The sequence below is a fragment of the Bombus impatiens genome, unplaced genomic scaffold, assembly GCF_000188095.3.
Source record: "Bombus impatiens unplaced genomic scaffold, BIMP_2.2 scf_0197, whole genome shotgun sequence".
NCBI lineage: Eukaryota > Metazoa > Arthropoda > Insecta > Hymenoptera > Apidae > Bombus > Bombus impatiens.
Genome location: NT_176616.1, coordinates 1,194,263 through 1,208,829, shown reverse-complemented (window position 1 = coordinate 1,208,829; position 14,567 = coordinate 1,194,263). Strand labels below are relative to the sequence as shown.

Genomic DNA, 14,567 nt, shown 5'->3' with positions numbered 1-14,567 from the left:
GCGCCGCCCATCGGGCGACTTGTCATTCGTCGATCCGTATCTATGCGGACGATTTATCGTGCTTTATGCACATATTCGCGCCCGCCGGTTGCTGGCGGTGCAGCGTTTGCGCGCCGCATGCGGGCAGCTGCATCAAGACCAGGGCCGCCCTGCGCATAATGATACATTGCGCCGGACATGAAAGTTATAAGCTTTAATTCGAGGCTCGCGCGATTCGCCGTACGGTGACCGTATATCGATCGCCAATTTGCTATGCAGATCCAAGGCCTTTCGGTGAGCTCCCTGACGCAGCCCCTGCAATCTTCCCTCCCCTTCCACCCTTTTCACCCTTTTCCATCGTGCTTGCCAGGCCATCTCGCTTCCACCGACACGCGGGAGCAGTCACTGTACAGAAATAGAATAAGCGAGGATTAAAGTACGCGCTATCGCCACGATAAGATTATACTCCGGCTCCGATCTGAAGACGATTACACGTCTTGTCGTTCGTGGCGAGTTTTCTTGTTTCCCGTACGTTCCAACGCACTCCTCGGACGCTGCTGTGTCTACGTTCGCGAAAGTCTATTCTTGTGATTCGTTCGTTTAGGACACGCGAATTTAGTTCGTCCAAAGATATTCAATGATTCTTCTCCTATACCATGCGAATCGAGAAACATACATTGAGAATAATGGGTATGCGAACGTACGTTACTTTTCTTTTTTTTTTCAGTTTCCGTGTTTTTTACTCGCGTTGCTTCGCAAAATTCTGCCGAATTCATTACATCACGCACGTGACCAAATCGCGCATTCCTATAGAAATTCGACGATCTATCCTCTAGAGTCTCGTCTGGATCGAATTGAGTAACGTATATCCAGTATCGAGTAGTACTCGTTATCCATTCCGATATCATCTTCGATCATCGAGCTCTGTATTTTCATTTATAGACAATAGAAGCTAGAAACGTATTCACATTGTATCGATAAATGTATACCGAACTCGGATTGAATCAGACCCCAATGATACAATGTCTTCTTTGACGGTCGCAGACTTACGTAGTGAAACAAAAGACGCATTCTGGTGAATCAGAATCGTACGCGTTCCGTTTGCGCGGCACGGTCGAACATGATCAATCTCTCGCGGCGCAGCGCGGCGTCGCAATTAGGAAATCCATTTGACGTAATTGCGCGAACGACGCGATGACCTGGTAGCTGGTTGGTCATTTCTCGGCTACCGCGGTTAATCAAACGCCTGTAGTCATCCACTTGATCATTTACCTATACTCATAGACCGATATCGAGACTGTTGGTCTTTGCAGTTCCCCCACGGGTATGCCGATCGTTGGGTTTCCAGGCAATACAGGACGATCGTTGTTTCCATTCGAGTGTGGATTCGATGAGACCGAGCCCTGTATCGGTGCTGATCTCGGTAGCCAATCGTTGACGCGTTGTGAAGGACGAAGACGATAACAAAGACGACGATCGTAATGGCCGCCGATTAACGACTTAACGACCCCCGTTCGGTAGACTACGGTAAATTGTAGGTATGTTCGCGGCTATGGACAGGATGTTGAAACTGGATCGTGTCTGACTATATAAAGATGTGATTGTATCAAGGTAGTTTGTGGAAATTTGATAGTGGGTTTAACGCGAGAACCGGCTTCAAGAGCAAAATAAAAAGGATCAGAACGATTTGTCGCTCTTTATTGAAATTATAGGAACTTACAATTCTGGTATGTACTTCCTTCGAGATAGGGATGTGATTTTAAAACTTGAATTCGAGATTGTGAAAATACAAGTAGAGATTTGTTTTCTTTAAATTAGACGTTTCTTTCTTTTTTTCTAAATCCTCCCGTTTTCTGTCTATTTCAGCACAAAGAAGACTCGTTGGTTCTTTTGATATTAATCCTACTGCGATCGTTAAATTTGTATATTTCAATCTTCCTTTGATCTCTCAAACTGAAAAGACTTTTAATAAAAATTTTCGAAAAATGTTTAACATAAGATTGAAGCGAAGAATCATGCATCAATAGTAATCCTATCGTACTTTGCTCGAACTAGAGATATTTTTCCAACGTTGAAGATATACAATTGACTGGAAAGAACGCAGTAGAGTTAACAGGATATGCTTTATACAAGATTTATAAGGAGCGTTACTCGATCGTAGTTTCGATCTGCAGCAAATATCAGCTCGATCTTTTGTCCTTTGGCCCGTAGCTGGTGCAATTTCGAACGTACGCCCACGGAAATTGGACAACGGCGTCGTAATGATCAACCATTATGCTAATCGCGCGCGAGGATAAATCTCGCACGATGATACACACGCGGTGAATTGTCACCTGCGTGTACAAAGACAGTACGCATCGCGGGAAGAGAGAGAAAGATATGCCATGCAAATTGTAGCCTGGTTCGCGTTCGTAGTTCACGCTAGAGCTACGTGGCTATTACGTTTCAAATGTAAACGCCACATAAAGGACACACTCTGCATTGTTAGACTAATGGTCTAATGAACTGAACAACGTCTTGACGGAAGAAAGGATCGAATGATACGTTTGACCCGCGTGAAATGAGGCGGAGCCGGTGAAAAACCCACCACGAAATTTAGGTTAGAGGTGGTGCACGGTGTTTGCACGAACGATTTCCTACACGGTATCTATAAATATAAATACGCGTATTCGATCGCAAACATTTGAAGATCGTAGGAAAAGAGCATGATAAATACAGTTTTGTTGACCTTTTTATTTTGATATCACTTTACGGCTAAACAAGAATATTTTCATATAAAATAGTTAAAACTGGAAAGAAGCTATGTTCGATCAAGGATACAATTGTTTAGATAAACAATACTTTTTGGTGTTTTAATATTTTCAATGTTTCAATATCTTTCAATGTTTTCACGTTGTGACAAGCAATATTCGTTAAATTACGAAGAGGATGCTGGAATACATATTTAATCTGAAAATTACATACCAAGAACAATTATGATAACGTACTGACTTTTAAACCTGTTAGCCTTTAAAGAATGGAAAATATAGTTTATTATGTTCTTCCTCTGTGGTCTTCATTTGTATAAACATGGTACATAGTTATAATTAAATAACCAAATACATGGATATTTACACGAACATTTACATTTACAGTAATAAAAAATTCTAAATATCAACTTGGTAAAATGCAAAACGCAATCTGATACAGCGATGATGACAACAGTTTATCTAAAGTTATAAACGAAACAAGCAGAAGAACGAGTCGGGGAAACAGGTAGAAGCATACAGCGAAGCCCGTGTGAATCTTTATCTACCTAATTCGTCGGTCAGATGGTAAAAGACCCGGACGAGGCTGCGCGCGTAGGTGGCTGGCCATGGAGTTTCTTCATCGGCTCGCAGGTGTAACGCTGGTTAACATACGACCAATCCCTTTTGACGATATATTATCCTCCGGTTGTCCCTGGTCGATCTCCGACGAGAATTATGTGGAAAGTACTGGCTTGCGTAAAGTGCTGCCTATTTCTCTCTCGATTTCTGTGTCCTCGAGCGAATGGACCCGTCTTTGGACTCGCCGTGCCGTCGAATTATTGTCCTCGTGAATCTGTGCTGGAAACGTGGCATAAATTCTCGTTTCTTCTCGTTCGAGGCAACGTCAACGTTCACCGTTATGCTAATCCACCTTTCTCAGCTGCGACACGTACATTTTGTTTCCTTCCTTTCTATCAAAACGAAACTTCGATAAAACTACGAACAGATAAAACTTTAAATATACTTTTGTAAATTCACCGCGATATAAAAACCTGTATTTCCATATATATATTTTTCATCATTTTATTATCTCAATTTATAAATTCAGATCTCTCGATTCGTACGGTGCGTATATACGCGTTACCGGCGTACGTACGCGAAAGAGGTGGAGTTTCGAGAAGATGGAAGCGGCGATAGCACAGAGGCAAGAGGATAGAGTTGTTAACCGTACCGTGAAGCGTTACACAGGGATTACCCGGCGTTGGTGGATGAAGGCGAGGGTTGCGCCAGAGAAAAGCTGGAGGGGTTGCTACGACGTCCTTGACCGTGAATCATCCCCGTACGGTAGCTAGCCTGCAGGTTGGTTGGGTCGTACGGTAGGATGCACACCGGAGGCTATCTCGTCTCGTGCTCTGCTTCTCTAGAAATCAATAGCGTTCTCGTTTGTTGCCGGTAGGAAATTGTGCCAGCCTCTAAACGGATAGATCTCCACCACGAATCCGTATAACTCGCGTAATCTGTCTGATTTTTCGATACTAACAATTTCGTTGACAAACTGTCGTCGTTTAAAGCCACTGTTAATGTTGCAAGTTCGAAGGCAAACCGCGCTTCAACGAAGGGGCATTTAAATCTACCGTGTTATTATGCAGATTTTACGACGAGCGTAGTTTGCAGTTAATAAGTGTCCGCTTCAACAAGAGCCTGGGTAGCGTGTGGATTTAATTAATTGTTCTATCGACGGACTGTTTTTCTTTTCGGTTGTCTGTTATTATCGGAAATTTCGTTTATCTTTATGTCGCTGTACTGATCGTTTGAATTAAGATGTTATTTGCAGATCGTGGTACGATTTCGTCGAAGCCAGTGTAACAAATCTTTATTGCACTCTGCAAATACATGATTAACCGCACAGTAGCGTGTGCAGGTCACGTTACATATAGCAGTAGATCTCCACGTCAAACCATAAACGAACGTACGGAGATTTCATATTCGCGAAAGATTTACGATCGAATCGATGTAGATTTCCGTTTTGCAACATGTACCACGGGTGACGGCCACTTGAAACTATGTACATATTACTCGGTATATAGCCGACAGGTTGAATCGAGAGACGCGGGAGGTTTCGTATCAACTTGGGAAAAAATCACGAAAACCGTATCTATCAGCGTACCTTACGCGTAGTATAAGTTAGCCAACCGATACTCGCTCATATCCGTCTATGTTTCATGTTCACGATCTCGTGTAATACACCCACTAACGCGAGTCGGTTTTAACAGAGTAATTAACACCCACGCGAGCCGGTTAGCTGCCAAGCGCGATTGACTTTGCTTTCAAAACAGAATGATTTGCCTTTCGTACCTTTTTTCGTGTCGATCAACACAATCGTTTTCACCGTTCAAAATTTTACTATCGTTGACTTCGATTCTCTACCATTGCACATACGTAAATAAATATAAACGACGACGTGTATAATCGTCAAACGTTAACTGATTAAAAAACGAGATGATAATAAAATTACTTTCTCCTACGATTTAATCGGACACAAAAATCGCACAACGTAGGAACTAGACTTGATAAGTATCAGTTCTAAGTCTTCAAATTTACTTGCGGTAGATACAGGTGTAACTTTTGCGCTCATTAACCAGTACATTCACAGTGTACTCACGAATTTCACAAGAAGCCGTCCCTCTGGAACTTCGGGAAAATCCGTAAAATCGTAATTAAACAATTTGCCGTCATCCTGCCCAATTGTACTTGTTTGCGATTTGTGATAATAAACTTGGGCTCAAGGCGACTATCAGTCGCCGAACGTAGCCGCGGTCAACGGGACGGGCGCTTCGCCTAACAAAGGTGTGGAGTTATAGTATGACCCTCATTAAAAGAAATACCAATAGAGGTACTTGACAGTAGAACATTCCAACGGTTTCTGAGGACAATGAATACCTGATGTTGAGGCACGTACACAGCGCAAGTCCAGTTAGCCCGAGGACCCGCTATAAAACCTGGGTTTTTTCCGGCAATTAAGATTTTCCAAACGGACAGACAGTCTTTGTCCCAAACTGACCAATTGACAGCGACGTCAATTTCCCTTACTTTCGGAACGAGGGCTATACCCGACGAATCCGATGATCACGTGTCCTCATACACACCCCATCATAGTTTTCCTCTGTGGCATCATTGGGACGAAAATTCATTCTTTCTTGAGATCCCACCGACGATGGGAGCAGCGCCTGACGATCAGTGAGTTTGAGTTAGAGCAAGTATACCTTTCATCCCGTTGACCGTAGATTCGTCATCGAACCTAAGACCAACGTCACTAACATCGCAAGTGCCTAACCACCGCTGTTGATTGTCGAATCGGTAGTGTCCATACTCGTAGCATCAGGCCCTATCTTCGTTATCACACAACGATGGCCAACTCCAAGGGAGGCCTATCAAACGCCCACAACCCTGTTCCTGACTCTTCTCCGACATACGTAAATGTCAAATTCTCGCGTTATATTCAACGCCAGAAGATATTACAGAGCGCTAGTATCATAAAAGACGCGAAACGAGTCGAAGCCGAGCCAGACATCAAAATCTTTTATTATGAACAAATTATGAAAGCGTTAAATTCGGTTACAGGATCGTCTTCTTACGTACTCGCGATCAGGTGACGATACGAAAGAGCCTCGTGCGGCTCGTGAGAACGAGTCACGAGCACGTTTTCCCGGCGGCGTGTTCTCTCCCGGAATTCCTCGTGTTTATATAGGTCAGGAGAGGCGCGTGGCGCCTATCGATCGACCCTGGAGTTCGAGTTCAAGGTCGCGCATCTCGTTTCAGAGGCTGCGCCTCGCGCGGCTCGCACACGTGCAATCCCGTGCAACCCTTCGCTTTACGTTGCCGGCTCTCCGTACGCGAGTCATCGTCGAACCTGTGTCTCTCAGAACCTGCCTTTCTTTCTTCGTTTATTTGGATCGACCAACATCTTCCTCGTGTAACGACAAAAATACGTATAGAATAAACGTGTAAAGTATAAAATGGAGGAGAACACGAAGGGAGGAAAATGATGGGTATCAGGTGAAAAATGCGTTTTCGATCGATTAGCATCGTTATTCTATTCACGATCGATAATCGTAATTCCAAGTTAATTTCTGGCCTCCCTTCGTCTGGATGCTGAAGACTGCGTGTTCGTCCGGTTATTGCAGAGGTGCTTGTTCCTCAGTTGCGGTTACTCGCTTCCGTAACGACCGCTGAACGATCGCCGGCGCTAGGAAAACGATCATTTTCTATGGTCGAACAGGTAGCTGGGTTGGGCCGGGTCGTTAAGTAGGTGTACATACCTGCCGCAATCGCGAAGTCGCCAAAGAGGCTGGCTACCGGAGTTAACGAGTCCCCGCAATGCCTGTACTGTCGTTGTCGATCGTCTCGTCTTCGTCCTTCTCCCTTCGACTATCGCTGTTTCGTTTTCCGAGTCTCTTCATCGACGTTATTTCCTTGCCGCTCTTCTTTTTCGCGTTTATAAGATCCGCGCGCCAACAAGTTTTTGGTCTCGCTTCCTCTCACGTCGAAGAACTACCACCGATATGCGTGGGCAGATGGATAGATCCAGCCAGGATGAAAACGAATCGAGATATCGATAGTCGCCAACAACACGCGCCTTTGGCCGAAAATGAAGAACGACCAGTCTACCCCCTCGCGCTGTTGCACATATGCTCGTGTATAGCGAGACAGAGAGAAGGTCGTTATCGACGATCGAATCTTGGTACTCTGCTGATTCTCGAAGTGGGCTTACTACGCTCGACGTTCTCTCTGGCCTGTTGCAGCCAGTGGTTCCCAAAAAGATGGTCGTGTGCAGTATATACTTCTGACAAGTTATTTTGAGCTGGCCGATGTCGTTTTTTATTGCGTCGTTAATCGGTGGCGACACCTGTCTCGTGAAAATCCGATAATCGCGAAAAACAGTAATTTTGCGTGGATGGTCTCTCAGCTGGGATTTTTGTTTTTTTCTTAATAAATTGCACGGTGTTTAAGCCGTCGGAGTATCTTACGTCAGATTTATCTCGTATCGAGATTATTCGTTCCCTTGGAGTACGATGCGAAAACAACGTGGAACGTTATTCCACTCATCCATGCGCGTTTTCTTTCCATCCCTCTCCTTTTTTAATTAATCCTTATCCTCACCTGGCGGACGGAAAAAATTATGCCATTAACTGTCAAGAGTAAATCCGAGTTTCACGTGGCTCAGGTGGCGTAGAGGGCAATCCACCGAGATTCACTCTGGTACACCTGTTACGAGCGGCGTGGACCTCGAGGTTTCTCTTTCTTCCAGGTCCTCTCTCTCGCCCCTCATTTGTAGGTATCGCGGCCCTCCCACTTCTCCGTTATTTGTTCGTGCAGGTACCCTAACTGCTTATGCTCGGCCTTCTCTCTTCGGGGACCCGCGGTCTCTCGCGCGGCAATAAATTCTCTTCGCTGCTACTTCTTCGCCTTGTTCCACCTTCTTCTTCTCCTCGTCCGCCGCCGCGCTGGCCCTCCATATTCTACCGACAGTTTTTCTTCGCCTTATGTTCCGTCTCCGCGACTCTCCATTGTGCTACACACCGCCTTTAAAAGGTACTTTCATGCGCCTCCGGAGGCTCCAGCGAAAGGGTATCGATCTTCGATAGTTTCTCTACGAAAGCGTTGATGCCGCTGCTTGCCACCGGTTCGAACAACCGCGTCAGGCAAGGCGTAAGGCAATGTCACTATATTTTTCCTTTCCTTCCTTTTTTCTCTTATCCGTTTGTAATATTCCTCTTTTTCTGCAACCCCCGCCTTTGGTTTTCGTAGTTACTCGACGAAGGACATTCAGCTTTGACGTCAGCTGTCAACTGCCGGGATTTATTCAACGATGAAATTCGAGGTTCGGCCAGCGTGGCGTCTAAATCAACCTCGCGGGTATCTACAACAAATCAAACGATAATTATCGGTTCGAATTGACGGTGTCGATACAAGATTCCTGCGATCGATAGCGCGCGATAGAGAGGCGTTAAATATCGGGAGACCGCGAGAAAATAATCGGTACTTGACTCTAATCAACCTGTTCCACCATGCACCACGATAAGGGTTTATTAAAGTAGTTCATTCTTTTTTCTCCTTGGCGATTTCCTTTTCGCCGATTTCCTTCGTCATTTTGCGGAGAATAGCCCGTGCAGCAGAAATTATCGCGTCGATCGATCTATCGTTCGCACTTTTACGTCGTTTCGATCGATGGATTTTCCGATCGGCGTCATGAATGAACGAGAACGATCGAGCTTTAATGCTGACAACCAGTTTCGAACGCTAGCGCGACGATGCTGTCGAACGTTGATTGAATCCACTCATAGCCGCGTTAATTACACCGATCCCAACCGGTTATTATATAAAAGCTGCTCGAACGAACTTTCGGTTTGCGCGACGAATTAAGTCCGAGTTGCAAATTTTTATTTTTTTTTTTCAGTTAGGTGTTAGTACATATTCATCAAGTGGTTATAAAAAGAATTTTGCACGTATTCCTATTTTTACAATGCTTTTTTGTGAGATTCTATGTCTCACTTTTAAATTTTTGTAGTCGCACGAGGATACTGTTAAATGGTAGAAAATTAGATACACTCGAACCTAATTAATTGTTACACAAATATTTTTTGTAAACTCTGCATACGAATCTCACGATAGTGATCACTTTAACGATCGTCTGAGGGAATATTCAATTTTTTGCGATTTTTTTCTTAAATAAATGAACGTATAAAAAAAGCAGTTGACTTTATACTTAAAAGTATATATGTAAATATACAAAACCGCAAGGTATTAAAATTTCCTTTGGGTATATGTTCTACATAATACATGTAGCACGACACTTATGTCACGTTTCACTGATTCTGGCTGTACGGTTTATGTGGGAAAACTTTTAATTTTTCATTACTTGTTTAGATACAGATCTATGTACAGAGTGGCCTAAAATATTTTATAGCGTGGCAACGGTACAGTTTCCGTAAATTTATATCAATGTTTTCAGTGCTACAAAAATGATCTCAGAGACCCCGTATGAAAGAACATAGAGCCTTATGAATAGCCCAGGTCTGAATTCGACTTTCGTCTAGCGTACACTATATACTTACATGCGTCTGGTAATTACAAAGTCGAGCCGACCACGCGCCATCGTAACTCGCGCAATTGACGCTAATCGTCGAGACACGTTTCATTGGAATTCATGTACCTACAACGTATAGAATCTATACACCTTCCCGTGTCGCCAGATTTCACGGATTTGTTTCATACGGTGGAATATTCGAGCGTTAATTGAATCTCACTCGCGAGTCTTATCGAGAGACACGCGGTACTCGCATGAACAGATCCACAAACCGAACGCGTATTCTATATTTTTCTTCTGGTTTCGAATTATCTTGAAAAATCCCCTGCTACTTCTCTAAACAGGTGTTACGTTAATAACAGAGGACCAACGGGCGTGATTCTTTTTCCTGATTTTTGAATCGTTCGCGTGACTGACACCCATCGAACGTACCGATTATTCGACGATCTTTCGAAATTGTTTCTCGATACGCACGTCGTTACATCGAAGGAGAACGCCGTTCGATACAGAGAACGAGCGTTCATTACGGTTACTTACTACTTCCTTTATAGCAGGTTCGCGCGTAAAGCCGCGTGTAATCCCCGTTTTTTGTATTTTTCTCGTTGCTCGGAATTTCGATGCAACCGGCGAGCAAAAAGCTGCAACTGGAGCGTTATACTTAACGCGGTCCCAGAGTTTCGCTAATTACATACGCTTCATACAAGGGTGATCGAGCCTTGTTTTCTTTTATTGCGTTCAGAGCCAACATTAATAAATACATTGAATCTATCGAGTAGGAAATGATAGGATGTACTCTTTTCAAAAGAGGACACGTAAGAGTTATTCTAACTGAATAGATAACCTGTGAATTCGATCACTTGCCATTGGATATGATCGATTTGAATCGATTCGATCATACGATATTCCTTCATATTCCTTTTTCCTCTTTCCTCTTCCCGCGTACCTATACGTGAATAGGTATGTCTTTATTGTTCATGATTTACATCTATCGATTTTCTTTAATCGGATCTGCATACATAAAGTCATGCACACCAAGCCGTAAAGATTATCTGCTACGATGATGGTTAAGCATGTACCTGCTTTTCGTCAGCGATCGATGTTCGTCTCCCTATTTCACGTTCTCCATATCGAATTTCGATCGAAATCGAAATTCCAAGTAACTAATACGCTATTGCGGATGTTATACAATTTCCGACTTCTTCGAGAGGATATACATCCACGCGAACATTTCTTCCTTTTTTCTTCCATCCTTTCACGCCTAGTCCACTGTCGCGAAATAAGAAAAGTTACATTCCCGGCTTTCTTACCCGGGACTTTGCCCTTTGCAACGATTGGCCCGTTGCATTACGTCATCTCGGCTACCGGCAGTCTTGAAGGGAACAGGAAAGAAAGAAAAAAGAAAAAAGAAGAACGCGCCGCCTCGGGTCCGATGCAAACGAGCGAAGTAGGTCGTCCTCCTAAAGTCTCGTTGTCATCGGAATCCTGGGAGACCCTTCTGCCAAAGGGGTTCTCAATCTGGTTCATCGATACCAAAATCTCGATTTTCCTACTTGGAAAATTTCCACTTCTACGATTCCACGGTCATCGTATCGCCGTGTTTCTCTCCAGTCTTTTATCGATGACTTTGCAAGAATGAAAATTTTCACTTCTCACTCTACCAATGTTGATCTCAGATTTTGTCGTGGATCAACTCGGAAGCCTCTATTTTGTTGGTCCTCCGGATGCCTCTCGACCACGTCCTTCTCCGATAACAATGCCTTACACTCGGAATTAAGTGTAATCTCTAAGGAAGCGGCTAACCAGACACGGAAATAGGTTGACTCGTAACAATAGCGGATCAGTGCTGCGGGTGTGTGTATTTCTCACTTGGGAACGACCTAATCTATGGAAATGTCCCTGAAAATTGTAAGTGGCTTCATAAGATAACGCGAAAAGTTTATCGGTTAGTTTAAATCAAACGCCTCGATTTATTTATCACACTAACGTCTGTTAAACGTTCCATTTATACCAATGATCGAGTGATATGGATCAAGTGGTCGATCTACTTGCTCCACTAACGTTGTCCGATCATCTAAAAAGTACGAGACTCGACGATGCCTTGAGAACCATCGAGTTTCTCATTCAGCTGCCCCATAGAAGTCGCTAATTACGCGAGAGCTACGCAGTGGCATCGTGCTATCATCTTCACAGACTTTATCTTTCGATCCCAACCCCTAATCCTCTTCGTCGGCCGATTCTTTTACCTTTCGAATTCCTAAATTCCTGAACTCTCGGTTTACGACGAAAGTCCATCTAGGAGGTCGAAGGCGGCTTGTCCCATTCGTTACCGGTAGATAAGCTGCTTCTTGGTCCACGGTGCTCTTCTCTTGTTGCACGAAGGGTGCACCGCGACTAGATTTCCTCTATCGCTATGCTTTTTATTTCCACACGAAATTTTGATTCCTGTTCAGTCATCCTGCGTGTCGACTTTCTCTATCGTTACGTTTTTCATTCGCTCGTTCATTCTCAGATAAGATTTCGATCCTCGTTCGATTACTTTGCAGGTAGCTCTGCTCCTATATCGTTACATTTCTCGTTTCTATACAATGAAACTTTTGGTGTTCGTTCGGTCATTTTCATTTTCCTTCTCTAATTTATTTAAATGTACCGACAATACAACGTTATTATGAATGTCATATATCACTTAGCACATTCACGAGGAAGACGTCTACGCTAGGATATTTATTAATGCCACATTGATCAACTCATATCTATTCAACAACTATATAACCAACATAGAGGGTCTCGCTAGTAACTTTAAGATCTCAGATAGTATAGAAAGTTGACGGATGAGTTTACCATCGGTGGTCACGAGCAGTCGTATGTATACACAATGTATAGCGCGACACCGGGGGATCACGTCGCAAACGTGTTAAGCCACTTCTCCAGCCAGCATTCCCTTTTCTCGTTATATTTACTTTGTGTATAAGTGTAAGATAAAATCGGACGATAAGGTTCGAAAATAAAGTGTACAATGATTATATAAAATCGAAGATGCGTTTATTAGCGATCAGTTCACAGTTAACGTTCAGGTCAAGAGTGACTAGTGTTTTATCTGTCTGATTCTTACATGAACTTTTGATTTCTCTTTGCAGTCGTTTCGATATTTTTTCCTAATTTATTACAATATACCGATAACGTAACATGGACGTTGTATTTCAGTTAAATAGCTTTTTGATTCGTAGAGCTGTTTCTTCGTTGCACAGAGAACAACGGAGAAGGTGCTTCGTTCGTACACTTCGTTCGTACGCTTCGTTCGCCGTTTGCTTATGTTTATTCCTTATATGCACTTCTGATTTCTGTTTACATCAATTCCGATATTGCTTTCTAATTTGCTTAGATGCCATTGCAGATAGCGTATCTCAATTTCGTCCTTCACTAGCGAACACTTCCGGATTCGCATATAGAAATGCGGGGGAAGATTTATTCCTGCCGCATTCTTCGGGGTGACGGAACGAGCCCGCTGGCCACGCTGTTAGTCAGTTGGTCGGTGTACCTGTTCCCGGTTTAATGGATTCATTTTGACGGTTTTACGATTTGCTGGGAGGTCGATGTCTCCACTCGAAAATAGACGGTCATTCGGGACATTGTTACTACTCTCGATGTGCGACGAGGGCGAGAGAGTGGTGATGAGAGACGAGGACGAGCCGAGGAAAAAGAGAGAAAGCCCGTGGCGAGCGTATGGAGTGGCAGTGAGTGATTTAGAAAGCTACGCCGTCCGCCAACGCGTGAAACCGCGCGAATACGCGCTCGATCCCCCGAGATAAAAAGTTCTCGTCCTACGCGTCGCGGTGTCGATGTCCTGCCGAAACTAACCAGCTTTCCTTCCCTTTACGCATCCGTGTGCGTAATCGTGATTCACTTAATTGTCTCACTTATAAATGCTAACTCTCTAAGTAGATCGTCACGTATCTTCTCCTTATCGGATTTCAATTGTAATCACGATCAAATTGCTTCGTATCTGATCTAGCGTAGATTTTTAAAGCTTTAGAGTTTGTTAACGTGTAGTCGTAATACTTTCGTCATATATAACCGATTAAAAATCTTCGAAGCTTTCGTATCTTATCATAACGCGTCGCCTGATTCCGATACTCTTCAGCTCGATTACCAAAATGCTTGCAATAGACGAGTTAACCCTTAAACTTGGTGCGATGGAGATAACGTTCTGGGATATATCAACGATGAATTTATATCGAATTACATCGGCTAGAATTGTTCGAGCAGTGACACGATTTATTGCTATTGATTATAGATATTTGAATTCGCAACTGATACAACGCTCGATTCGAAATTCAAAACTATAACAATGATTATTTACGATATCTAAAGTACTTCAGGATCCGCTAGCAACAATTAAAGCACTTCAAACTTCATTCTTCTGCTCCAAGGAACCGTCGTCTTCTAATAATCTTCCGTTCGATTGTACGGACCACGACTGGAATCTCGAATAGATACTGACGTCCATAAGCCGTAGCCTGGTTCGACGAGCGGACCTAAATTTACGAACTTGTCACGAACACCACGGACAATTCCTCGCAATGATTAGTCGTAAACAATGCCGGTCTATCGAGCTAGAGACAGTAAACGACGGGGGCGGACATTCTAAGCGTTCAGCCGTCCTAAGCTTCTCCCATGACGGTTCTTTTTCTTTCGCTCGTGTGCGCTTATTTTTGCCAATTTAGAGAGACAACGAGCGGAGGCAAGGAATTCCACGGAGAGACGAGACGTCGCGT

The 14,567-nt window shown here is 43.6% G+C and overlaps 2 long non-coding RNA genes across 3 annotated transcripts in view; one reads left to right on the top strand and one right to left on the bottom strand.

Moving 5' to 3' along the window:
- Nucleotides 1–14,567, top strand: part of LOC112212465 — a 50,569-nt gene that overhangs the window by 3,648 nt on the left and 32,354 nt on the right. The gene's annotated exons all lie outside the window — the stretch shown is intronic.
- Nucleotides 2,540–5,140, bottom strand: LOC117151395. Of its 2 annotated transcripts, none has more exons than XR_004461285.1 (3): nucleotides 4,249–5,140; nucleotides 3,964–4,128; nucleotides 2,540–3,566 (listed from the first exon to the last, which is right to left on the bottom strand). It is a non-coding gene; the product is annotated as an uncharacterized LOC117151395 (long non-coding RNA). The 2 variants fall into 2 exon arrangements; XR_004461284.1 differs by having other exon boundaries at nucleotides 4,876–5,140.